The following is a 27,837-nucleotide window of genomic DNA, read 5'->3' as shown; positions in this document are numbered from 1 at the left end:
TCTATGTTCTTTGGTGTTGCGTGTATGTCTAAGCATGTATCTTTTACGGGGAATGCACTGCACAGTTTTCTCTCAGAATAATATATGCTAATACCATATTTAAAGAAATACAGGGTTGCAGAAAAAAGACATCCATGAATGTTTTAGAAATACTTAATCTGGACAAGAAGAAAACCCTCATTTTGCGAAATTATCTTGTTTTCCTAAACCACACGTTGTAACACTAAGTGCTTTGGAGTTGTGTGTGTGTCTAAGTGTGTATCTTCCACAGAGAATGCACTGTACAGTTTTTTCTTGGAAGGATCTATGCGAATACCACATTTTAAGGAAATACAGGGTTGCAGAGTAAAGACAACCACGAATGTTTAAAAATACATAATCTGGACGAGAAGAATTCCCTCATTTTGCATAATTATCTTGTTTTTCCTAAACAACATGTTGTAACTCTATGTGCTTCTATTGTGCATGTATGTCTACGCATGTATCTTCCACAGAGAATGCACTGAACGACTTTCTCTCTGAAGAATATGTGCGGATACCACATATTAGGAAATACAGTGTTGCAGAGTAAAGACGAACAGGAAAGTATTAGAAATACTTAATTGCGACTAAAAGAAATCCCACAGTGTGCGAAATTATCGTGTTTTTCCTTAACAACACGTGGTAAATCTATATTGAATGTATATGTGCAAATACGATATTTTTAGAAATACAGTGTTGCAGAGTAAAGAAAACCACAAATGTATTAGAAATACTTAATCTGGACAGGATGAAATCCCGCATTGTGAGAAATTATATTGTTTTTCCTAAACAACACATTTTAACTCTATGTGCTTTTGTGTTGCGTGTATGTCTAAGAATGTATCTTCCACTAGAATGCACTGTACAATTTTCTCTCTTAAGAATATGTGCGAATACCATATTTTAAGGAAGTACAGGGTTGCAGAATAGAGACAACCATGAATATCTTAGAAATACTTAATCTGAACAAGAAAAAAATCCCTCATTGTGCGACATTATCTTGTTTTTCCCAAACAACACATTGTAACTCTATGTACTTTTGTGTTGAATGTACATCTAAGCATATATCTTCCATAGAGAATATACTGTACACTTTACTCTCAGAAGAATATGTGTGAATACAACATTTTAAGGAAATACAGGGTTGCAGAATAAAGACAACCACGAATGTTTTGGAAACACTTAATCGTGATCACAAGAAATCACTCATTGTGCGAAATTAAATAGTTTTTCATAAACAGCACATTGTAACTCTATGTGCTTTTGTGTTGCATGTATATCTAAGTGTATACCTACCAAAGAGAATGCACTGTACAGTTTTTTTTCTCTGGAGTATATGTGCGAATATCATATTTTAAGGAAATACAATGTTGCAGAGTAAAGACAACCACAAATTTGTTAGAAATACTTAATGTGGATGAAAGAAATTGTGCATTACATGAAATTATCTTGTTTTTCCTAAACAACACGTTGTAACTCCATGTGCTTTGGTGTTACGTGTATGGCTAAGCGTTTATCTTCCACAGGGAATGCACTCTACAATTTTTCTCGGAAGAATATGGGGGTATACCGCATTTTAAAGAAATACAGGGTTGCAGAGTAAAGACAAACATGAATGTTTTAGAAATTCTTAATCTGGACGAGAAGAAATCCCTCATTTTGCAAAATTATCTTATTTTTCCTAAACAATACATTGTAACTCTATGTGCTTTGGTGTTGTGTGTATGTCTAAGCATGTATCTTCCTCAGGGAATGCACTGTACAATTTTCTCTCTGAAGAATATTTGCAAATACCACTTATTAAGGAAATACATTCTTGTAGAGTAAAGACAACCACGAATGTATTAGATATACTTAATATGGACGAGAAGAAATCTCGCATTGTGTGAAATTATCTTGTTTTTCCTAAACAACACGTTGTAACTCTATGTGCTTTGGTGTTCCGTGTATTTCTAAGCGTGTATCTTCCACAGAGATGCACTGTACAATTTTCTGTCTGAAGAACATGTGCGAATACCACATTTAAAGAAATACAGTGTTGCAGAGTGAAGACAACCATGATGTTTTAGAAATACTTGATCTGAATGAGAAGAAATCCCTCATTTTTCGAAATTATCTTGTTTTTCCTAAACAACAAGTTGTAAATCTAGGTGCTTTGGTGTTGCGTGTATGTCTAAGCATGTATCTTCCACAGAGAATGCACTGTACAGTTTTCTCTCAAAAGAATATATGCAAATACCACATTTTAAGGAAAAACAGTGTTGCAGAGTAAAGACAAATACGAATGTATTAGAAATACTTAATTGCGCATGATGAAATCCCTCAGTGTGCAAAATTATTGTGTTTTCCCTAAACAACATGTGGTAACTCTATTTGCTTTGGTGTTGCGTGTATATCTAAAAATTTATCTTCCACAGAGAATGCACTGAACAGTTTTATCTCGAAAGTATATAGGTGAATACGATATTTTAAGGAAATAAAATGTTGCATAGTAAAGACAACCACGAATGTATTAGAAATATTTAATCTGGACGAGAAGAATTCCCACATCTTGCAAAATTATCTTGTTTTTCCTAAACAACACGTTGTAACGCTATGTGCTTTAGTTTTGGTTGTGTGTCTGAGCTTGTATCTTCCACAGAGAATGCACTGTACAATTTTCTCTTGGAAGAATATGTGTGAATACCACATATTAAGGAAATACAGTGTTGCAGAGTAAAGACAACCACGAAGGTTTTAGAAATACTTAATCTGAACGAGAAGAATTCCCACATCTTGCAAAATTATCTTGTTTTTCCTAAACAACACATTGTAACACTATGTGCTTTAGTTTTGGTTGTGTGTCTGATCTTGTATCTTCCATAGAGAATGCACTGTACAATTTTCTCTTGGAAGAATATGTGCGAATAATACATTTTAAGGAAATACAGTGTTGCAGAATAGAGACAACCACGAATATTTTAGAAATACTTAATGTGGACGAGAAGAAATCCCTCATTTTGAGAAATTATCTTGTTTTTCCTAAACAACAAGATGTAAATCTATGTACTGTGGTGTTGCAAGTGTGTCTAAGCATATCTTCCACAGAGAATGCACTGAACAGTTTTATCTGGAAAGTATATGGGCGAATAGCACATTTTAAGGAAATACAGTGTTGCTGAGTAAAGAAAACCACGAATGTATTAGAAGCACTTAATCTGGACTACAAGAAACCCCGCATTGTGTGAAATTATCTTGTTTTTCCTAAACAACACATTGTAACTCTATGTGCTTTTGTGTTGAATGTGTAACTAAGAATATATCTTCCATAGAGAATGCACTGTACAGTTTAATCTCGGAAGAATATGTGTGAATACCACATTTTAAGGAAATACAGACTTGCAGAGTAAAGAAAACGACGAATGTTTTAGAAACACTTAATCGCGATCACAAGAAATCACTCATTGTGCGAAATTATCTAGTTTTTCTGGAACAGCACGTTGTAATTCTATGTGCTTTTGTGTTCCATGTATATATAAGCAAATATGTTCCAAAGAGAATGCACTGTACAGTTTTTTCTCTGGAGCATATGTGTGAATATCATATTTTAAGAAAATACAATGTTGCAGAGTAAATACAATCACAAATTTGTTAGACATACTTAATGTGGATGAAAGAAATTGTGCATTGCAAGGAATTATCTTGTTTTTCCTAAACAACATGTTGTAACTCCATGTGCTTTGGTGTTACGTGTATGACTAAGCATGTATCTTCCACAGAGAATGCACTCTACAATTTTCTCGGAAGAATATGTGTGAATACCACATTTTAAGGAAATACAGGCTTGCAGAGTAAAGACACCCACTTATGTTTTAAATACTTAATCTGGATGAGAAGAATTCCCACATCTTGCAAAATTATCTTGTTTTTCCTAAACAACACGTTGTAACTCTATGTGCTTCTGTAGTGCATGTATGGCTAAGCCTGTTTCTTCCACAGAGAATGCACTGTATATCTTTCTCTCTGAAGATTATGTGCGAATACCACATTTTAAGGAAATACAGTGCTGCAGAGTAAAGACAAGCAGGAATGTATTAGAAATACTTAATTGTGACTAAAAGAAATCCCACAGTGTGCGAAATTATCTTGTTTTTCCTTAACAACACGTGGTAAATCTATGTGCTCTGCTGTTGTGTGTATGTCTAAGCGTGTATCTTCCACAGGGAATGCACTGTACAGGTTTCTTTCTGAACTATATGTGTGAATACTATATTTTAAGGAAATACAGTGTTGCAGAATAAAGACAACCACGAATGTATTAGAAATACTTAATCGCGACGAGAAGAAATCTCGCATTGTGCGGAATTATCTTGTTTTTCCTAAACAACACGTTGTAACTCTATGTTCTTTGGTGTTGCGTGTATGTCTAAGCATGTATCTTCCACGGGGAATGCACTGTACAGTTTTCTCTCAGAATAATATGTGTGAATACCATACTTTATACAAATACAGGGTTGCAGAAAAAAGACATCCATGAATGTTTTAGAAATACTTAATCTGGGCAAGAGCAAAAGCCTCATTTTGTGAAATTATCTTCTTTTCCTAAACCACACATTGTAACACTATGTGCTTTGGAGTTGCGTGTATGTCTAAGTGTGTATCTTCCACAGAGAATGCAGTGTACAGTTTTTTCTTGGAAGGATATGTGTGAAAACCACATTTTAAGGAAATACAGGGTTGCATAGTAAAGACAACCACGTATGTTTAAAAATACATAATCTGGACAAGAAGAAATCCCTCATTTTGCGAAATTATCTGGTTTTTCCTAAACAACACGTTGTAACTCTATGTGTTTTGGTCGTGCGTGTATGTCTAAGCATGTATCTTCCACAGAGAATGCACTGTATGACTTTCTGAAGAATATGTGCGAATACCACATATTAAGGAAATAGTGTTGCAGATTAAAGACGAACAGGAAAGTATTAGAAATACTAAAATTGCGACTAAAAGAAATCCCAGAGTGTGCGAAATTTTCGTGTTTTTCCTTAACAACACGTGGTAAATCTATATCTAAAGTATATGTGCAGATACGATATTTTTAGAAATACAGTGTTGCAGAGTAAAGATAACCATGAATGTATTAGAAATACTTAATCTGGACGAGAATAAATCCCGCATTGTGCGAAATTATATTGTTTTTCCTAAACAACACATTGTAACTCTATGTGCTTTGGTGTTGCGTGTATGTGTAAGCATGTATCTTCCTTAGAGAATGCACTGTACAATTTTCTCTCTGAAGAATATGTGCGAATACCACATTTTAAGGAAGTACAGGGTTGCAGAATAAAGACAACCATGAATATCCTAGGAATACTTAATATGAACAAGAAAAAATCCCTCATTGTGCGACATTACCTTGTTTTTCCTAAACAACACATTGTAAATCTATGGGCTTTTGTGTTGAATGTATATCTAAGCATATATCTTCCATAGAGAATGCACTGTACACTTTACTCTCAGAAGAATATGTATGAATACCACATTTTAAGGAAATACAGGGTTGCAGAGTAAAGACAACCACGAATATTTTGGAAAAACTTAATCGAGATCACAAGAAATCACTCATTGTGCGAAATTATCTAGTTTTTCCTAAACAGCACGTTGTAACTCTATGTGCTTTTGTGTTGCATGTATATCTAAGCGTATATCTACCAAAGAGAATGCACTGTACAGTTTTTTTCCTCTGGAGTATATGTGCGAATATCATATTTTAAGGAAATACAATGTTGCAGAGTAAAGGCAACCATGAATTTGTTAGAAATACTTAATGTGGATGAAAGAAATTGTGCATTGCACAAAATTATCTTGTTTTTCCTAAGCAACACGTTGTAACTCCATGTGCTTTGGTGTTACGTGTATGGCTAAGCGTGTATCTTCCACAGAGAATGCACTCTACAATTTTTCTCAGAAGAATTTGTGGGCATACCATATTTTAAAGAAATACAGGGTTGCAGAGTAAAGACAAACAAGAATGTTTTAGAAATTCTTAATCTGGAGGAGAAGAAATCCCTCTTTTTGTAAAATTATCTTGTTTTTCCTAAACAATACATTGTAACTCTATGTGCTTTGATGTTGCATGTATGTCTAAGCTTGTACTTCCTCAGAGAATGCACTGTACAATTTTCTCTCTGAAGAATATGTGCAAATACTACTTTTTAAGGAAATACAGTATTGTACAGTAAAGACAACCACGAATGAATTAGATATACTTAATCTGGATGAGAAGAAATATCGCATTGTGCGAAATTATCTTGTTTTTCCTAAACAACACGTTGTAACTCTATGTGGTTTGGTGTTGCGTGTATTTCTAAGCGTGTATCTTCCACAGAGATGCACTGTACAATTTTCTGTCAGATGAATATGTGCGAATACCACATTTATAGAAATACAGTGTTGCAGAGTAAAGACAACCATGATGTTTTAGAAATACTTAATCTGGATGAGAAGAAATCCCTCATTTTTCGAAATTATCCTATTTTTCCTAAACAACTTCTTGTATATCTAGGTGCATTGGTGTTGCGTGTATGTCTAAGCATGTATATTCCACAGAGAATGCATTGTACACTTTTCTCTCAAAAGAATATGTGCAAATACCACATTTTAAGGAAATACAGTGTTGCAGAGTAAAGACAAACACATATGTATTAGAAATACTTAATTGCGCATGATGAAAACTCAGTGTGCAAAATTATCGTGTTTTTCCTAAACAACATGTGGTAACTCTATGTGCTTTAGTTTTCGTTGTGTGTCTGAGCTAGTATCTTCCACATAGAATGCACTGTACAATTTTCTCTTGGAAGAATATGTGTGAATACCACATTTTAAGGAAATACGGTGCTGCAGAGTAAAGACAACCATGTAGGTTTTAGAAATAATTAATCTGGACGAGAAGAGTTCCCACATCTTGCAAAATTAGCTTGTTTTTCCTAAACAACACGTTGTAACTCTATGTGCTTTAGTTTTGGTTGTGTGTCTGAGCTTGTATCTTCCACAGAGAATGTACTGTACATTTTTCTCTTGGAAGAATATGTGCGAATACCACATTTTAAGGAAATACAGTGTTGCAGAGTAAAGACAACCACGAATGTTTTAGAAATACTTAATGTGGACGAGAAGAAATCCCTCATTTTGAGAAATTATCTTGTTTTTCCTAAACAACAAGTTGTAAGTCTATGTACTGTGGTATTGCAAGTATGTCTAAGCGTGTCTTCCACAGAGAATGCACTGAACAGTTTTATCTGGAAACTATATGGGCGAATACCACATTTGAAGGAAATACAGTGTTGCAGAGTAAAGACAACCACGAAAGTATTAGAAGCACTTAATCTGGACTAGAAGAAACCCCGCATTGTGCAAAATTATCTTGTTTTTCCTAATCAACACGTTGTAACTCTATGTGCTTTTGTGTTGCATGTATGTCTAAGCTTGTATCTTCCACAGAGAATGCACTATACAGTTTTCTTTCTGAACTATATTTTCGAATACGAAATTTTAAGGAAAGACAGTGATGCAGAATAAAGAAAACCATGAATGTATTAGAAAAACTTAATCGCGATGAGAAGAAATCCCGCATTGTGCGAAATTATCTTGTTTTTTCTAATCAACACGTTGTAACTCTATGTTCTTTTGTGTTGCGTGTATGTCTAAGCATGTATCTTCCACAGAGAATGCACTGTACAATTTTCTCTCGGAATAATACGTGCGAATACCACATTTTAAGGAAATGCAGTGTTGCAGAGGAAAGACAACCACGAATGTTTTAGAAATACTTAATCTGGACAAGCAGAAAACACTCATTTTGCGAAATTATCTTGTTTTCCTAAAAAACACGTTGTAAGTCTATGTTCTTCGGTGTTGCGTGTATGTCTAAGTGTGTATCTTCCACAGCGAATGCACTGTACATTTTTTCTTGGAAGGATATGTGTGAATACCACATTTTAAGGAAAAACAGTGTTGCAGAGTAAAGACAAACACGAATGTATTAGAAATACTTAATTGCGCATGATGAAAACTCAGTGTGCAAAATTATCGTGTTTTTCCTAAACAACATGTGGTAACTCTATTTGCTTTGGTGTTGCGTGTATGTCTAAGAATTTATCTTCCACAGAGAATGCACTGAACAGTTTTATCTCGAAAGTATATAGGCGAATATGATATTTTAAGGAAATAAAATGTTGCATAGTAAAGGCAACCAGGAATGTATTAGAAATACTTAATCTAGATGAGAAGAATTCCCACTTCTTGCAAAATTATCTTGTTTTTCCTAAACAACACGTTGTAACTCTATGTGCTTTAGTTTTGGTTGTGTGTCTGAGCTTGTGTCTTCCACAGAGAATGCACTGTACAATTTTCTCTTGGAAGAATATGTGGGAATACCACATTTGAAGGAAATACAGTATTGCAGAGTAAAGACAACCACGAATGTTTTAGAAATACTTAATGTGGACGAGCAGAAATCCCTCATTTTGAGAAATATCTTGTTTTTCCTAAACAACAAGTTGTAAATCTATGTACTGTGGTGTTGCAAGTATGTCTAAGCGTGTCTTCCACAGAGAATGCACTGAACAGTTTTATCGGGAAAGTATATGGGCAAATTCCATATTTTAAGGAAATACAGTGTTGCAGAGTAAAGACATCCTTGAATGTTTTAGAAATACTTAATCTGGACAAGAAGAAAACCCGCATTGTGCGAAATTATCTTGTTTTTCCTAAACAACACGTTGTAACTCTATGTGCTTTAGTTTTGGTTGTGTGTCTGAGCTTGTATCTTCCACAGAGAATGCACTGTACAATTTTCTCATGGAAGAATATGTGCGAATACCACATTTTAAGGAAATACAGTGTTGCAGAGTAAAGACAACCACGAATGTTTTAGAAATACTTAAACTGGAGGAGAAGAATTCCCACATCTTGCAAAATTATCTTGTTTTTCCTAAACTACACGTTGTAACTCTATGTGTTTTAGTTATTGTTGTGTGTCTGAGCTTGTATTTTCCCCAGAGAATGCACTGTACAATTTTCTCTTGGAAGAATATGTGCGAATACCACATTTTAATAAAATACACTGTTGCAGAGTAAAGACAACCACAACTGTTTTAGAAATACTTAATATAGACGAGAAGAAATGCCTTATTTTGAGAAATTATCTTGTTTTCCTAAAAAACACGTTGTAACTCTATGTGCTTTGGTCTTGCATGTATGTCTAAGCGTGTATCTTCCACAGAGAATGCACTGTACAATTTTTTCTTGGAAGGATATGTGTGAATACCACATTTGAAGGAAATACAGGGTTGCAGAGTAAAGACAAACACAAATGTTTAAAAATCCATAATCTGGACATGAAGCAATCCCTCATTTTGCGAAGTTATCTTGTTTTTCCTAAGCAACACATTGTAACTCTAAGTGCTTCTGTAGTGCATGTATGGCTAAGCGTTTATCTTCCACAGAGAATGCACTGTACATCTTTCTCTCTGAAGATTATGTGCAAATACCACATTTTAAGGAAATACAGTGTTTCAGAGTAAAGACAAACAGGAATGTATTTGAAATACTTAATTGTGACTAAAAAATTCCAACAGTGTGCGAAATTATCTTGTTTTTCCTTAACAACACGTGGTAAATCTATGTGCTTTGGTGTTGCGTGTATGTCTAAGCACGTATCTTCCAAAGAGAATGTACTGTACAGTTTTCTTTCTGAACTATATGTGTGAATACTACATTTTAAGTAAATATAGTGTTGCAGAATAAAGACAACCACGAATGTATTAGAAATACTTAATTGCGACGAGAAGAAATATCGCATTGTGCGAAATTATCTTGTTTTTCCTAAACAACATGTTGTAACTCTATGTACTTTGGTGTTGCGTGTATGTCTAGGCATGTATTTACTACGGGGGATGCACTGCACAGTTTTCTCTCAGAATAATATATGCGAATACCATATTTTAAGGAAATACAGGGTTGCAGAAAAAAGACATCCATGAATGTTTTAGAAATACTTAATCTGGACAGGAAGAAAACCCTCATTTTGCGAAATTATCTTGTTTTCCTAAATCACACGTTGTAACACTATGTGCTCTGGAGTTGTGTGTATGTCTAAGTGTGTATCTTCCACAGAGAATGCACGGTACAGTTTTTTTTGGAAGGATATGTGCGAATACCACATTTTAAGAAAATACAGGGTTGCAGAGTAAAGACAACCACGAATGTTTAAAAATATGTAATCTGGACGAGAAGAAATCCTCTTTTTGTAAAATTATATTGTTTTTCCTAAACAATACATTGTAACTGTCTGTGCTTTGATGTTGCGTGTATGTTTAAGCTTGTACTTCCTCTGAGAATGCACTGTACAATTTTCTCTCTGATGAATATGTGTGAATACTACTTTTTAAGGAAATACAGTGTTGTACAGTAAAGACAACCATGAATGAATTAGATATACTTAATCTGGATGAGAAGAAATATCGCATTGTGTGAAATTATCTTGTTTTTCCTAAACAACACGTTGTAACTCTATGTGCTTTGGTGTTGCGTGTATTTCTAAGCGTGTATCTTCCACAGAGATGCACTGTACAATTTTCTGTCGGATGAATATGTGGAATACCACATTTATAGAAATACAGTGTTGCAGAGTAAAGACAACCATGATGTTTTAGAAATACTTAATCTGGATGAGAAGAAATCCCTCATTTTTCGAAATTATCTTGTTTTTCCTAAACAACATGTTGTATATCTAGCTGCATTGGTGTTGCGTGTATGTCTAAGCATGTATATTCCACAGAGAATGCACTGTACACTTTTCTCTCAAAAGAATATGTGCAAATACCACATTTTAAGGAAATACAGTGTTGCAGAGTAAAGACAAACACACATGTATTAGAAATACTTAACTGCATATGATGAAAACTCAGTGTGCAAAATTATCGTGTTTTTCCTAAACAACATGTGGTAACTCTATGTTCTTTAGTTTTGGTTGTGTGTCTGAGCTTGTATCTTCCACAGAGAATGCACTGTACAATTTTCTCTTGGAAGAATATGTGCGAATACCACATTTTAATAAAATACCGTGTTACAGAGTAAAGACAACCACGAATGTTTTAGAAATACTTAATGTGGATGAGAAGAAATCCCTCATTTTGAGAAATTATCTTGTTTTTCCTAAACAACAAGATGTAAATCTATGTACTGTGGTGTTGCAAGTATGTCTAAGCGTGTCTTCCACAGAGAATGCTCTGAACAGTTTTATCTGGTCACTATATGGGCGAATACCACATTTGTCTTGCAGAGTAAAGACAACCACGAATGTATTAGAAGTACGTAATCTGGAATAGAATAAACCCCACATTGTGCGAAATTATCTTGTTTTTCCTAATCAACACGTTGTAACTCTATGTGCTTTTGTGTTGCGTGTATGTCTAAGCTTGTATCTTCCACAGAGAATGCACTATATAGTTTTCTTTCTGAACTATATTTTCGAATACGAAATTTTAAGGAAAGACAGTGATGCAGAATAAAGAAAACCAAGAATGTATTAGAAATACTTAATCGCGATGAGAAGAAATCCCGCATTGTGCAAAATTATCTTGTTTTTCCTAATCAACACGTTGTAACTCTATGTGCTTTTGTGTTGCGTGTATGTCTAAGTATGTATCTTCCACAGAAAATGCACTGTACAGTTTTCTCTCGGAATAATACGTGCGAATACCACATTTTAAGGAAATGCAGGGTTGCAGAGGAAAGACAACCACGAATGTTTTAGAAATACTTAATCTGGACAAGCAGAAAACACTCATTTTGCGAAATTATATTGTTTTCCTAAAAAACACGTTGTAAGTCTATGTGCTTTGGTGTTGCCTGTACGTCTAAGTGTGTATCTTCCACAGCGAATGCACTGTACATTTTTTTCTCGGAAGGATATGTGTGAATACCACATTTGAAGGAAATACAGGGTTGCAGAGTAAAGACAAACACAAATGAATTAGAAATACTTAATTGAGCATGATGAAAACTCAGTGTGCAAAATTATCGTGTTTTTCCTAAACAACATGTGGTAACTCTATTTGCTTTGGTGTTGCGTGTATGTCTAAGAATTTATCTTCCACAGAGAATGCACTGAACAGTTTTATCTCGAAAGTATATAGGCGAACACGATATTTTAAGGAAATAAAATGTTGCATAGTAAAGGCAACCACGAATGTATTAGAAATACTTAATCTGGACAAGAAGAATTCCCACTTCTTGCAAAATTATCTTTTTTTTTCCTAAACAACACGTTGTAACTGTTTGTGCTTTAGTTTTGCTTGTGTGTCTGAGCTTGTGTCTTCCACAGAGAATGCACTGTACAATTTTCTCTTGGAAGAATATGTGCGAGTACCACATTTTAAGGAAATACAGTGTTGCAGAGTAAAGACAACCTTGAATGTTTTAGAAATCCTTAATGTGGACGAGAAGAAATCCCTCATTTTGAGAAATATCTTGTTTTTCCTAAACAACATGTTGTAACTCTATGTGCTTTGGTGTTAAATATATATCTAAGCATATATCTTCCATAGAGAATGCACTGTACAGTTTTCTCTCGGAAGATTACGTGTGAATACCACGTTTTAAGGATATACAGGGTTGCAGAGTAAACCAATGTTTTAGATACACTTAATCACAATCACAAGAAATACTCATTGTGCGAAATATTCTTGTTTTTCCTAAACAGCACGTTGTACCTCTATGTGCTTTTGTGTTGCATGTATATCTAAGCGTATATCTTCCAAAGAGAATGCACTGTACGGTTTTTTCCTCTGGAGTATGTATGCGAATACCATATTTTAAGGAAATACAATGTTGCAGAGTAAAGACAACTATGGATTTGTTAGAAATACTTTATGTGGATGAAAGAAATTGAGCATTGCACGAAATTATCTTGTTTTTCCTAATCAACGCGTTGTAACTCCATGTGCTTTGGTGTTAAGTGTATGGCTAAGCGTCTATCTTCCACAGAGAATGCACTGTACAATTTTTTTCTGTGAAGAATATGTGGGCATACCACATTTTAAAGAAATGCAGGGTTGCAGAGCAAAGACAATCATGAATGTTTTAGAAATTCTTAATCTGGACGAGAAGAAATCCCTCTTTTTGAGATATTATCTTGTTTTTCCTAAACAACAAGATGGAAAACTTTGTACTGTGGTGTTGCAATTATGTCTAAGCGTGTCTTCCACAGAGAATGCACTGAACAGTTTTATCTGGAAAGTATATGGGCGAATACCACATTTTAAGGAAATACAGTGTTGCAGAGTAAAGAAAACCAAGAATGAATTAGAGGTACTTAATCTGGACTAGTAGAAACCCCGCATTGTGCGAAATTATCTTGTTTTTCCTAATCAACACGTTGTAACTCTATGTGCTTTTGTGTTGCGTGTATGTCTAAGCATGTATCTTCCACAGAAAATGCACTATACAGTTTTTTTCTGAACTATATTTTCGAATACGAAATTTTAAGGAAAGACAGTGATGCAGAATAAAGAAAACCACGAATGTATTAGAAATACTTAATCGCGATGAGAAGAAATCCCGCATTGTGCGAAATTATCTTGTTTTTCCTAATCAACACATTGTAACTCTATGTGCTTTTGTGTTGCGTGTATGTCTAAGCATGTATCTTCCACAGAGAATGCACTGTACAGTTTTCTCTCAGAAAAATATGCGCGCATACCACATTTTAAGGAAATGCAGGGTTGCAGAGGAAAGACAACCACGAATGTTTAAGAAATACTTAATCTGGACAAGAAGAAAACCCTCATTTTGCGAAATTATCTTGTTTTCCTAAAAACCACGTTGTAAGTCTATGTGCTTTGGTGTTGTGTGTATGTCTAAGTGTGTATCTTCCACAGAGAATGCACTGTACATTTTTTTCTTGGAAGGATATGTGTGAATACCACATTTGAAGGAAATACAGGGTTGCAGAGTAAAGACAAACACGAATGTTTAAAAATACGTCATCTGGACAAGAAGTAATCCCTCATTTTGAGAAGTTATCTTGTTTTTCCTAAACAACACGTTGTAACTCTATGTGCTTCTGTAGTACATGTATGGCTAAGCGTGTATTTTCCACAGCGAATGCACTGTACATCTTTCTCTCTGAAGATTATGTGCAAATACCACATTTTAAGGAAATACAGTGTTGCAGAGTAAAGACAAACAGGAATGTATTAGAAATACTTAATTGTGAATAAAAGAAATCCCACAGTGTGCGAAATTATCTTGTTTTTCCTTAACAACACGTGGTAAATGTATGTGCTTTAGTTTTGCGTGTATGCCGAAGAGTATATCTTGTACAGAGAATGCACTGTACAGTTTTCTTTTGAACTATATATTTGAATACTACATTTTAAGGAAATACAGTGTTGCAGAATAAAGACAACCACGAATGTATTAGAAATACTTAATGTGGACGAGAAGAAATCCCGCATTGTGCGAAATTATCTTGTTTTCCTAAACAGCACGTTGGAACTCTATGTTCTTTGGTGTTGCATGTATGTCTTAGCATGTATCTTCCACAGGTATTGCACTGTAAAGTTTTCTCTCGTAATAATATGTATGAATACCATATTTTAAGAAAATACAGGGTGGCAGAGAAAAGACATCCACGAATGTTTTAGAAATACTTAATCTGGACAAGAAGAAAACCCTCATTTTGCGAAATTATCTTGTTTTCCTAAACAACACATTGTAACACTATGTGCTTTGGAGTTGCGTGTATGTCTAAGTGTGTATCTTCCACAGAGAATGCACTGTACAGTTTTTTCTTGGAAGGATATGTGCGAATACCACATTTTAAGGAAATACAGGGTTGCAGAGTAAAGACAACCATGAATGTTTAAAAATATGCAATCTATATGAGAAGAAATCCCTCATTTTGAAAATTATCTTGTATTTCCTAAACAACACGTTGTAACTCTATGTGCTTTGGTAGTGCGTGTATGTCTAAGCATGTATCTTCCACAGAGAATGCACTGTACAACTATCTCTCTGAAGAATATGTGCGAATACCACATTTAAGGAAATACAGTGTTGCAGAATAAAGACAAACAGGAAAGTATTAGAAATACTTAATTGCGACTAAAAGAAATCACACAGTGTGCGAAATTATCGTGTTTTTCATTAACAACACGGGGTAAATCTATGTTATTTGGTGTTGCATGTATGTCTAAGAGGGTATCCTCCACAGACAATGCACTGTACAGTTTTTACTCGAAAGTATATGTGCGAATACGATATTTTGAGAAATACAGTGTTGCAGAGTAAAGACAACCACGAATTTATTAGAAATACTTAATCTGGACGAGAAAACAATCCCACATTGTGTGAAATTATCTTGTTTTTACTAAACAACACATTGTAACTCTATGTGCTTTGGTGTTGCGTGTTTGTCTAAGCATGTATCTTCCACAGAGAATGCACTGTACAATTTTCTCTCTGAAGAATATGTGTGAATACCACATTTTAAGGAAGTACAAGGTTGCAGAATAAAGACAACCATGAAAAACTTAGAAATACTTAATCTGAACAAGAAAAAATCCCTCATCGTGCGAAATTATCTTGTTTTCCCTAAACAACACGTTGTATCTCTATGTGCTTTGGTGTTGAATATATATCTAAGCATATATCTTCCATAGAGAATGCACTGTACAGTTTACCCTCTGAAAAATATGTGTGAATACCACATTTAAGGAAATACAGGGTTGCACATTAAAGACAACCACGAATGTTTTAGAATCACTTAAAAGCTATCACAAGAAATCACTCATTGTGAGAAATTATCTTGTTTTGTCTAATCAGCACGTTGTAACTCTATGTGCTTTTGTGTTGCATGTATATCTAAGCATATATCTTCCAAAGAGAATGCACTGTACAGTTTTTTCTCTGAAGTATATGTGCGAATAGCATATTTTAAGGAAATACAGTGTTGCAGAGTAAAGACAACCACGGATTTGTTAGAAATACTTAATGTGGATGAAAGAAATTGTGCATTGCACGAAATTATCTTGTTTGTCATAAACAACAAGTTGTAACTCCATGTGCTTTGGTGTTACGTGTATGGCTAAGCGTGTATCTTCCATAGAGAATGCGTTGTACAATTTTTCTCAGAAGAATATGTGGGCATACCACATTTTAAAGAAATACAGGGTTGCAGAGCAAAGACAAACATGAATGTTTTAGAAATTCTTAATCTGGACAAGAAGAAATCCCTCATTTTGTAAAATTATCTTGTTTTTCCTAAACAATACACTGTAACTCTATGTGCTTTGGTGTTCTGTGTATGTCTAAGCGTGTATCTTCCTCAGAGAATGCACTGTACAATTTTCTCTCTGAAGAATATGTGCGAATAGCATTTTTTATGGAAATACAGTGTTGTAGAATAAAGACAACCACGAATGAATTAGATATACATAATATGGACGAGAAGAAATATCGCATTGTGCAAAATTATCTTGTTTTTCCTAAACAACACGTTGTAACTCTATGTGCTTTGGGGATGCGTGTATTTCTAAGCATGGATCTTCCACAGAGATGCACTGTACAATTTTCTGTCTGATGAATATTTGCGAATACCACATTTATAGAAATACAGTGTTGCAGAGTAAAGACAACCACGAATGTTTTAGAAATACTTAATGTGGACGAGAAGAAATCCCTCATTTTCAGAAATTATCTTGTTTTTCCTAAACAACAAGATGTAACTCTATGTGCTTTGGTGTTGCGTGTATGTCTAAGCATGCATCTTCCACAGGGAATGCACTGTACAGTTTTCTTGGAATAATATGTGTGAATACCATATTTTAAGGAAATACATTGTTGCAGAAAATAGACATCCACGAATGTTTTAGAAATACTTAATCTGGACAAGAAAAAAAACCCTCATTTTGCGAAATGATCTTGTTTTCCTAAACAACACGTTGTAACACTATGTGCTTTGGTGTTGAGTGTATGTCTAAGTGTGTATCTTCCACAGAGAATGCACTGTACAATTTTTTCTTGGAAGGATATGTGCGAATATCACATTTTAAGGAAATACAGGGTTGCAGAGTAAAGACAACCACGATTGTTTAAAAATATGTAATCTGGACGAGAAGAAATCCCCCATTTTGCGAAATTATCGTGTTTTTCCTAAACAACACGTTGTAACTCTATGTGCTTTGGTGTTGCGTGTATGTCTAAGCGTGTATCTTCCACAGAGAATGCACTGTACAACTTTCTCTCTGAAGAATATGTGTGAATACCACATTTTAAGGAAATACAGTGTTGCAGAGTAAAGACAAACAGGAAAGTATTAGAAATACTTAATTGCGACTAAAAGAAATCTCACAGTGAGCGAAAGTATCGTGTTTTTCCTTTACAACACGTGGTAAATCTATGTGATTTGGTGTTGCGTGTGTGTCTAAGAGTGTATCCTACACAGAGGAAGCACTGTACAGTTTTAACTCAAAAGTATATGTGCAAATACGATATTTTTAAGAAATAAAGTGTTACAGAGTAAATACAACGAACAATGTATTAGAAATACTTAATCTGGACGAGAAGAAATCCCGCATCGTGCGAATTTATCTTGTTTTTCCTAAACAATACGTTGTACCTCTATGTGCTTTGGTGTTGCGTGTTTGTCTAGGCATGTATCTTCCACAGAGAATGTACTGTACAATTTGCTCTCTGGAGAATATGTGAGAATACCACATTTTAAGGAAGCACAGGGTTGCAGAATAAAGACAACCATGAATATCTTAGAAATACTTAATCTGAACAAGAAAAAAATCCTTCATTGTGCGAAATTATCTTGTTTTTCCTAAATAACACGTTGTAACTCTATGTGCTTTGGTATTGAATATATATCTAAGCATATATCTTCCATAGAGAATGCAGTGTACAGTTTACTCTCGGAAAAATACGTGTGAATACCACATTTTAAGGAAATACAGGTTTGCAGAGTAAAGACAACTACCAATGTTTTAGAAACACTTAATCGCTATCACAAGAAATCACTCATTGTGCGAAATTATCTTGTTTTTCCTAAACAGCACGTTGTACCTCTATGTGCTTTTGTGTTGCATGTATATCTAAGCGTATATCTTCCAAACAGAATGCACTGTACGGTTTTTCCTCTGGAGTATATGTGTGAATACCATATTTTAAGGAAATACAGTGTTGCAGAGTAAAGACAACTACGGATTTGTTAGAAATATTTAATGTGGATGAAAGAAATTGAGCATTGCACGCAATTATCTTGGTTTTCCTAATCAACACATTGTAACTCCATGTGCTTTGGTGTTACATGTATGGCTAAGCGTCTATATTCAACAGAGAATGCACTGTACAATTTTTTCTGTGAAGAATATGTGGGCATACCACATTTTAAAGAAATGCAGGGATGCAGAGCAAAGACAATCATGAATGTTTTAGAAATTCTTAATCTGGACGAGAAGAAATCCCTCATTTTGTAAAATTATCTTGTTTTTCATAAACAATACATTGTAACTCTATGTGCTTTGCTGTTGTGTGTATGTTTAAGCGTGTATCTTCCTCAGAGAATGCACTGTACAATTTTCTCTCTGAAGAATATGTGCAAATACCATTTTTTAAGGAATTACAGTGTTGTAGAGTAAAGACAACCACGAATGAATTAGATATACATAATCTGGACGAGAAGAAATATCACATTGTGCAAAATTATCCTGTTTTTCCTAAACAACACGTTGTAACTCTATGTGCTTTGGGGATGCGTGCATTTCTAAGCATGTATCTTCCACAGAGATGCAGTGTACAATTTTCTGTCTGATGAATATGTGCGAATACCACATTTATAGAATTACAGTGTTGCAGAGTAAAGACAACCATGATGTTTTAGAAATACTTAATCTGGATGAGAAGAAATCCCTCATTTTTCAAAATTATCTTGTTTTTCCTAAACAACAAGTTGTAAATCTAGGTGCTTTGGTGTTGCATGTATGTCTAAGCATATATCTTCCCCAGAGAATGCATTGTACAGTTTTCTCTCAAAGAATATGTGAAAATATCACATTGTAAGGTAATACAGTGTTGCAGAGTGAAGACAAACACGAATGTATTAGAAATACTTAATTGCGCATGATGAAATCCCTCAGTGTGCAAAATTATCGAGTTTTTCCTAAACAACATGTGGTAACTCTAGTTGCTTTGGTGTTGCGTGTATGTCTAAGCATATATCTTCCCCAGAGAATGCATTGTACAGTTTTCTCTCAAAAGAATATGTGAAAATATCACATTGTAAAGTAATACAGTGTTGCAGAGTGAAGACAAACACGAATGTATTAGAAATACTTAATTGCGCATGATGAAATCCCTCAGTGTGCAAAATTATCGTGTTTTTCCTAAACAGTATGTGGTAACTCTATTTGCTTTGGTGTTGCATGTATGTCTAAGAATTTATCTTCCACAGAGAATGCACTGAACAGTTTTATCTCAAAAGTATATGGGCAAATAAGATATTTTAAGGAAATACAGTGTTGCATAGTAAAGACAACCACGAATGTATTTCAAAAACTTAATCTGGACGAGAAGAATTCCAAGATCTTGCAAAATTATCTTGTTTTTCCTAAACAACATGTTGTAACTCTATATGCTTTAGTTTTGCTTGTTTGTCTGAGCTTGTATCTTCCACAGAGAATCCACTGTACAATTTTCTCTTGGAAGAATATGTGCGAATACCACATTTTAAGGAAATACAGTGTTGCAGAGTAAAGACAACCACAAATGTTTTAGAAATACTTAATGTGGACGAGAAGAAATCCCTCATTTTCAGAAATTATCTTGTTTTTCCTAAACAACAATATGTAACTCTATGTGCTTTGGTGTTGCGTGTATGTCTAAGCATGTATCTTCCACAGGGAATGCACTGTACAGTTTTCTCCTGTAATAATATGTGCAAATACCATATTTTAAGGAAATACAGGGTTGCAGAACAAAGACATCCATGAATGTTTTAGAAATACTTAATCTGGACAAGAAGAAAACCCTCATTTTGCGAAATTATCTTGTTTTCCTAAACAACACGTGGTAACACTATGGGCTTTGGTGGTGTGTGTATGTCTAAGTGTGTATCTTCCACAGAGAATGCACTGTACAGTTTTTTCTTGGAAGGGTATGTGCAAATACCACATTTTAAGGAAATACAGGGTTGCAGAGTATAGACAACCACAAATGTTTAAAAGTACGTAATCTCGACGAGAAGAAATCCCTCATTTTGCGAAATTATATTGTATTTCCGAAACAACATGTTGTAACTCTATGTGCTTTTGTAGTGCGTGTATGTCTAAGCGTGTATCTTCCACAGAGAATGCACTGTACAACGTTCTCTCTGAAGAATATGTGCGAATACCACATTTTAAGGAAATACAGTGTTGCAGAATAAAGACAAACAGGAAAGTATTAGAAATACTTTATTGCGACTAAAAGAAATCGCACAGTGTGCGAAATTATCGTGTTTTTCCTTACCAACATGTGGTAAACCTATGTGATTTGGTGTTGCGTGTATGTCTAAGAGTGTATCCTCCACAGAGAAAGCACTTTACAGGTTTAACTCGAAAGTATATGTGCGAATACGATATTTTTAAGAAATACAGTTTTGCAGAGTAAAGACAACCACCAATGTATTAGAAATACTTAATCTGTACGAGAAGAAATCCCGCATCGTGCGAAATTATCTTGTTTTACCTAAACAACACGTTGTAACTCTATTTGCCAAGCTGTTTTGTGTATGTCTAAGCGTGAATGTTCCACAGAGAATGTACTGTACAATTTTCTCTCTGAAGATAATGTGCGATTACCACATTTTAAGGAAGTACAGGGTTGCAGAATAAAGACAATCATGAAAATCCTAGAAATACTTAATCTGAACAAGAAGAAATCTCTCATTGTGCGACATTATCTTGTTTTTCCTAAACAGCACATTGTAACTCTATGTGCTTTTGTGTTGCATGTATATCTAAGCATATATCTTCCAAAGAGAATGCAATGGACAGTTTTTTCTCGGTAGTTTATGTGCAAATAGCATATTTTAGGGAAATACAGTGTTGCAGAATAAAGACAACCACGAATTTGTTAGAAATACTTAATGTGGATGAAAGAAATTGTGCATTGCGCGAAATGATCTTGTTTTTCCTAAACAACACGTTGTAACTCCATGTGCTTTGGTGTTACGTGTATGGCTAAGCGTGTATCTTCCACAGAGAATGCACTCTACAATTTTTTCTCAGAAGAATATGTGGGCATACCACATTTTAAAGAAATACAGGGTTGCAGAGTAAAGACAAACAGGAATGTTTTAGAAATTCTTAATCTGGACGAGAAGAAATCCCTCATTTTGCAAAATTATCTTGTTTTTCCTAAACAATACATTGTAACTCTATGTGCTTTGGTGTGGCGTGTATGTCTAAGCATATATCTTCCACAGAGAATGCACTGTACAATTTTCTCTCTTAAGAATATGTGAGAATACCACTTTTTAATGAAATACCGTGTTGCAGAGTAAAGACAACCACGAATGTATTAGATATACTTAATCTGGACGAGAAGAAATCTCACATTGTGCGAAATTATCTTGTTTTTCCTAAACAACACGTTGTAACTCTATGTGCTTTGGTGTTGCGTGTATTTCTAAGCGTGTATCTTCCACATAGATGCACTGTACAATTTTCTGTCTGAAGAATATGTTCGAACATGTAAAGAAATACAGCGTTGCAAAGTAAAGCCAACCATGATGTTTTAGAAATACTTAATCTGAATGAGAAGAAATCCCTCATTTTTCGAAATTAACTTGTTTTTCCTAAACAACAATTTGTAAATCTAGGTGCTTAGGTGTTGCGTGTATATCTAAGCATGTATCTTCCACAGAGAATACACTATACAGTTTTTTCTCAAAAGAATATGTGCAAATACCACATTTTAAGGAAATACAGTGTTGCAGGGTAAAGAAAAACGCGAATGTATTAGAAATACTTAATAACGCATGATGAAATCCCTCAGTGTGCAAAATTATCGTGTTTTTCCTAAACAACATGTGGCAACTTTATTTGCTTTGCTGTTGCGTGTATGTCTAAGAATTTATCTTCCACAGAGAATGCACTGGTCAGTTTTATCTCGAAAGTACATGGTCGAGTACGATATTTTAAGGAAATACAGTGTTGTATAGTAAGACAACCACGAATGTATTAGAAATACTTAATCTGGACGAGAAGAATTCCCACATCTTGCCAAATTATCTTGTTTATCCTAAAGAAAACGTTGTAACTCTGTGTGCTTTAGTTTTGCTTGTGTGTCTGAGCTTGTATCTTGCACAGAGAATGCACTGTACAATTTTCTCTTGGAAGAAAATGTGCGAATACCACATTTTAAGGAAATACAGAGTTGCAGAGTAAAGAAAACTACGAATGTTTTAGAAATACTTATTGTGGACGAGAAGAAATCCCTCTTTTGAGAAATTATCTTGTTTTTCCTAAACAATAAGATGTAAATCTCTGTGCTGTGGTGTTGCATGTATGTCTAAGCGTGTCTTCCACAGAGAATGCACTTAACAGTTTTATCTCGAAAGTATATGGGCAAATACCACATTTTAAGGAAATACAGTGTTGCAGAGTAAAGACAACCACGAATGTATTAGAAGTACTTAATCTGGACTAGAGGAAATCCTGCATTGTGCGAAATTATCTTGTTTTTCCTAATCAACACGTTGTAACTCTATGTGTTTTTGTGTTGGGAGTATGTCTAAGCGTGTATCTTCCACAGAGAATGCACTATACAATTTTCTTTCTGAACTATATGTTCGATTACGGCATTTTAAGGAAATACAGTGATGCAGAATAAAGAAAACCATGAATGTATTAAAATACTTAATCGCGACTAGAAGAAATCTTGCATTTTGCGAAATTATCTTGATTTTCCAAATCAACACGTTGTAACTCTATGTGCTTTGGTGTTGCGTGTATGTCTAAGCATGTATCTTACACAGGGAATGCACTGTACAGTTTTCTCTCGGAATAATATGTGCGAATACCATATTTTAGGGAAATGCAAGGTTGCAGAAAAAAGACAACCACGAATGTTTTAGAAATTCTTAATCTGGACATGAAGAAAACATTCATTTTGCGAAATTATCTTGTTTTCCTAAACAACACGTAGTAACAATATGTGCATTGGTGTTGCGTGTATGTCTAAGAGTGTATCTTCCACAGAGAATGCCCTGTACACTTTTTTCTTGGAAGGATATGTGCGAATACCACATTTTAAGGAAATACAGGGTTGCAGAGTAAAGACAACCAACATGTTTAAAAATTCGTAATCTGGACGAGAAGAAATCCTTCATTTTGCAACATTATCTTGTTTTTCCTAAACAACACGTTGTAACTATACGTGCTTCAGTAGTGCCTGTAAGTCTAAGCGTGTGTCTTACACAGAAAATGCACTATACAACTTTCTCTCTGAAGAATATGTGTGAATACCACATTTTAAGGAAATACAGTGTTGCAGAGTAAAGACAATCACGATTGTATTAGATATACTTAATCTGGACAAGAAGAAATCTCGCATTGTGTGAAATTATCTTGTTTTTCCTAAACAACACGTTTTAACTCTATGTGCTCTGGTGTTGCGTGTATTTCTAAGCGTGTATCTTCCACAGAGAATGCACTGTACAATTTTCTGTCTGAAGAATATGTGCGAATACCACATTTATAGAAATACAGTGTGGCAGAGTAAAGACAACCATGAATGTTTTAGAAATACTTAATCTGGATGAGAAGAAGTCCCTCATTTTTCGAAATTATCCTGTTTTTCCTAAACAACAAGTTGTAAATCTAGGTGCTTTGGTGTTGCGTGTATGTATAAGCATGTATCTTCCACAGAGATTGCACTGTACAGTTTTCTCTCAAAAGAGTATATACAAATACAACATTTTAAGAAATACAGTGTTGCAGAGTAAAGACAAATACGAATGTGTTAGAAATACTTAATTGCTCATGAAGAAATCCCTCAGTGTGTGAAATTATCGTGTTTTTCTTAATCAACATGTGGTAACTCTATTTGCTTTGGTGTTGCGTGTATGTCTAAGCATGTATCTTCCACAGAGAATGCACTGAACAATTTTAACTCAAAACTATATGGGGAATACGATATTTTAAGGAAATACAGTGTTGCATAGTAAAGACATCCACGAATGTATTAGAAATACTTAATCGGGATGAGAAGAATTCCCACAACTTGCGAAATTATCTTCTTTTTCCAAAACAAAACGTTGTAACTCTATGTGCTTTAGTTTTGCTTGTGTGTCTGATCTTGAATCTTCCAAAGAGAATGCACTGTACAATTTTCTCTTGGAAGAATATGTGCGAATACCACATTTTAAGGAAACACAGAGTTGCAGACTAAAGACAACCACGAATGTTTTAGAAGTACTTAATGTGGATGAGAAGAAATCCCTCATTTTGAGAAATTATCTTGTTTTTCCTAAACAACACGATGTAACTCTATGTGCTTTCTTGTTGCATGTATGTCTAAGTGTCTATCTTCCACAAAGAATGCACTGTACAATTTTTTCTCGACATTATATGTGCGAATACCACATTTTAAGGAAATACAGTGTTGCAGAATAAGGACAGCCACGAATATATTAGAAGTAATTAATCTGGACTAGAAGAAATCTCGCATTGTGCGAAATTATCTTGTTTTTCCTAAACAACATGTTGTAACTCTATGTGATTTGGTGTTGTGTGTATTTCTAAGCGTGTATCTTCCACAGAGATGCACTGTACAATTTTCTGTCTGATGAATGTGTATGAATAACACATTTATAGAAATACAGTGTTGCAGAGTAAAGACAACCATGATGTTTTAGAAATACTTAATCTGGATGAGAAGAAATCCCTCATTTTTCGAAATTATCTCGTTTTTCCTAAACAATAAGTTCTAAATCTAGGTGCTTAGGTGTTGTGTGTATGTCTAAGCATGTATCTTCCACAGAGAATGCACTGTACAGTTTTTTCTTGGAAGGGTATGTGCAAATACCACATTTTAAGGAAATACAGGGTTGCAGAGTAAAGACAAACAAGAATGTATTAGAAATACTTAATTGTGCATGATGAAATCCCTCAGTGTGCAAAATTATCGTGTTTTTCCTAAACTACATGTGGTAACTCTATTTGCTTTGGTGTTGCGTGTATCTCAAAGAATTTATCTTCCACAGAGAATGCACTGAACAGTTTTATCTCGAAATTATATGGGCGAATACGATATTTTAGGGAAATACAGTGTTGCATAATAAATACAACCACGAAAGTATTAGAAATACTTAATCTGGACGAGAAGAATTCCCACATCTTGCAAAATTATCTTGTTTTTCCTAAACAACACATTGTAACTCTATGTGCTTTAGTTTTGCTTGTGTGTCTGAACTTGTATCTTCCATAGAGAATGCAGTGTATAATTTTCTCTTGGAAGAATATGTGCGAATACCACATTTTAAGGAAATACAGTGTTGTAGAGTAAAGACACCCACGAATGTTTTAGAAATACTTAATGTGGACGAGAAGAAATCCCTCATTTTGAGAAATTATCTTGTTTTTCCTAAACAACAAGATGTAAATCTATGTGCTGTGGTGTTGCATGTATGTCTAAGCATGTCTTCCACTGAGAATGCACTGAACAGTTTTATCTCAAAAGTATATGGGTGAATACCACATTTTAAGGAAATACAGTGTTGCAGAGTAAAGACAACCACGAAGGTATTAGAACTACTTAATCTGGACTAGAAGAAACCCCGCATTGACCGAAATTATCTGGTTTTTCCTAATCAACACGTTGTAACTCTATGTGCTTTTGTTTTGCGTGTATGTCTAAGCATGTATCTTCCACAGAGAATGCACTATACAGTTTTCGTTCTGAATTATATGTTCGAATACGAAATTTTAAGGAAATACAGTGATGCAGAATAAAGAAAACCATGAATGTATTAGAAATACTTAATCGCGACTAGAAGAAATCCCGCATTGTGTGAAATTATCTTGTTTTTCCTAATCAACATGTTGTAACTCTATGTGCTTTTGTGTTGCGTGTATGTCTAAGCATGTTTCTTCCACAGAGAATGCACTGTACAGTTTTCTCTCTGAATAATATGTGCGAATACCACTTTTTATATAAATGCAGGGTTGCAGAGGAAAGACAACCACGAATGTTTTAGAAATACTTAATCTGGACAAGAAGAAAACCCTCATTTTGGAAAATTGTCTTGTTTTCCTAAACAACACGTTGTAACTCCATGTGCTTTGGTGCTGCGTGTAGGTCTAAATGTGTATCTTCCACAGAGAATGCACTGTAAATTTTTTTCTTGGAAGGATATGTGTGACTACCACATTTTAAGAATATACAGGGTTGCAGAGTAAAGACAAACATGAATGTTTAAAAATATGTAATCTGGACGAGAAGAAATCCCTCATTTTGTGAAGTTATCTTGTTTTTCCTAAAGAACACGTTGTAACTCTATGTGCTTCGGTGGTGCGTGTATGGCTAAGCGTGTATCTTCCACAGAGAATGCACTGTACAATTTTTTCTCTGAAGATTATGTGCGAATACCACATTTTAAGGAAATACAGTGTTGCAGAGTAAAGACAAACAGGAATATATTAGAAATACTTAATTGTGACTAAAAGAAATCCCACAGGATGCGAAATTATCTTGTTTTTCTTTATCAACACGTGGTAAATCAATGTGCATTGGTGCTGCGTGTGTGTCTAAGCTTGTATCTTCCTCAGTAATTCATTGTACAATTTTCTCTCGGAAGAATATGTGCGAATACCAAATTTTTAGGAAATACATGGTTGCAGAGTTAGGACAACCACGAATGTTTTAGAAATACTTAATCTGGACAGGAAGAACTTTCTCATTTTGAAGAATTATCTTGTTTTTCCTAATTAACACGTTGTAACTCTATGTGCTTTGGTGTTGCGTGTATGTCTAAGCATGTATCTTCCACAGAGAATGCCCTATACAGTTTTCTCACAGAAGAATGTGTGCGAATACCACATTTTAAGGAAATACAGTGTTTTAGGAAAAGACAACCACGAATGTATTAGAAATACTTAATCTGGACGGGATGAAATCCCGCATTGTGCAAAATTATTTTGTTTTTCCTAAACAACACGTTGTAACTCTATGTGCTTTGGTGTTGCGTGTAAGTCTAAGCATGTATCTTCCACAGAGAATGCACTGTACATTTTTCTCTCAGAAGAATATGTGCGACTACCACATTTTAAGGAAATACAGGGTTGCAGAGTAAAGACAACCATGATTGTATTAGAAATACTTAATCTCGAAAAGGAGAAATCCCTCATTGTGCGAAATTCTCTTGGTTTTCCTAAATAACACGTTTGTAACTATATGTGCTTTGGTGTTGCATGTATGTCTAAGCATGTATCTTCATAGAGAATGCACTGTACAGTTTACTTTCAGAAGAATATGTGCGAATACCACATTTTAAGGAAATACAGTGTAGGAGAGTAAGACAACCATGAATGTTTTAAAAATACTTAATTTGGACGAGAACAAATCCCTCATTTTGCGAAATTATCTTGTTTTTCCTAAACAAGACGTTGTAACTCTATGTGTTTTGGTGTTGACTGTATGTCTAAGCATGTATCATTCTCAGAGAATGCACTGTAGAGTTTTCTCTCGAAAGTATATGTGCGAATACCACATGTTATGGAAATA

This window comes from Apodemus sylvaticus, chromosome 17, assembly GCF_947179515.1.
Source record: "Apodemus sylvaticus chromosome 17, mApoSyl1.1, whole genome shotgun sequence".
Classification (NCBI taxonomy): Eukaryota; Metazoa; Chordata; class Mammalia; order Rodentia; family Muridae; genus Apodemus; species Apodemus sylvaticus.
Note: the sequence above shows the minus strand (reverse complement) of the source record.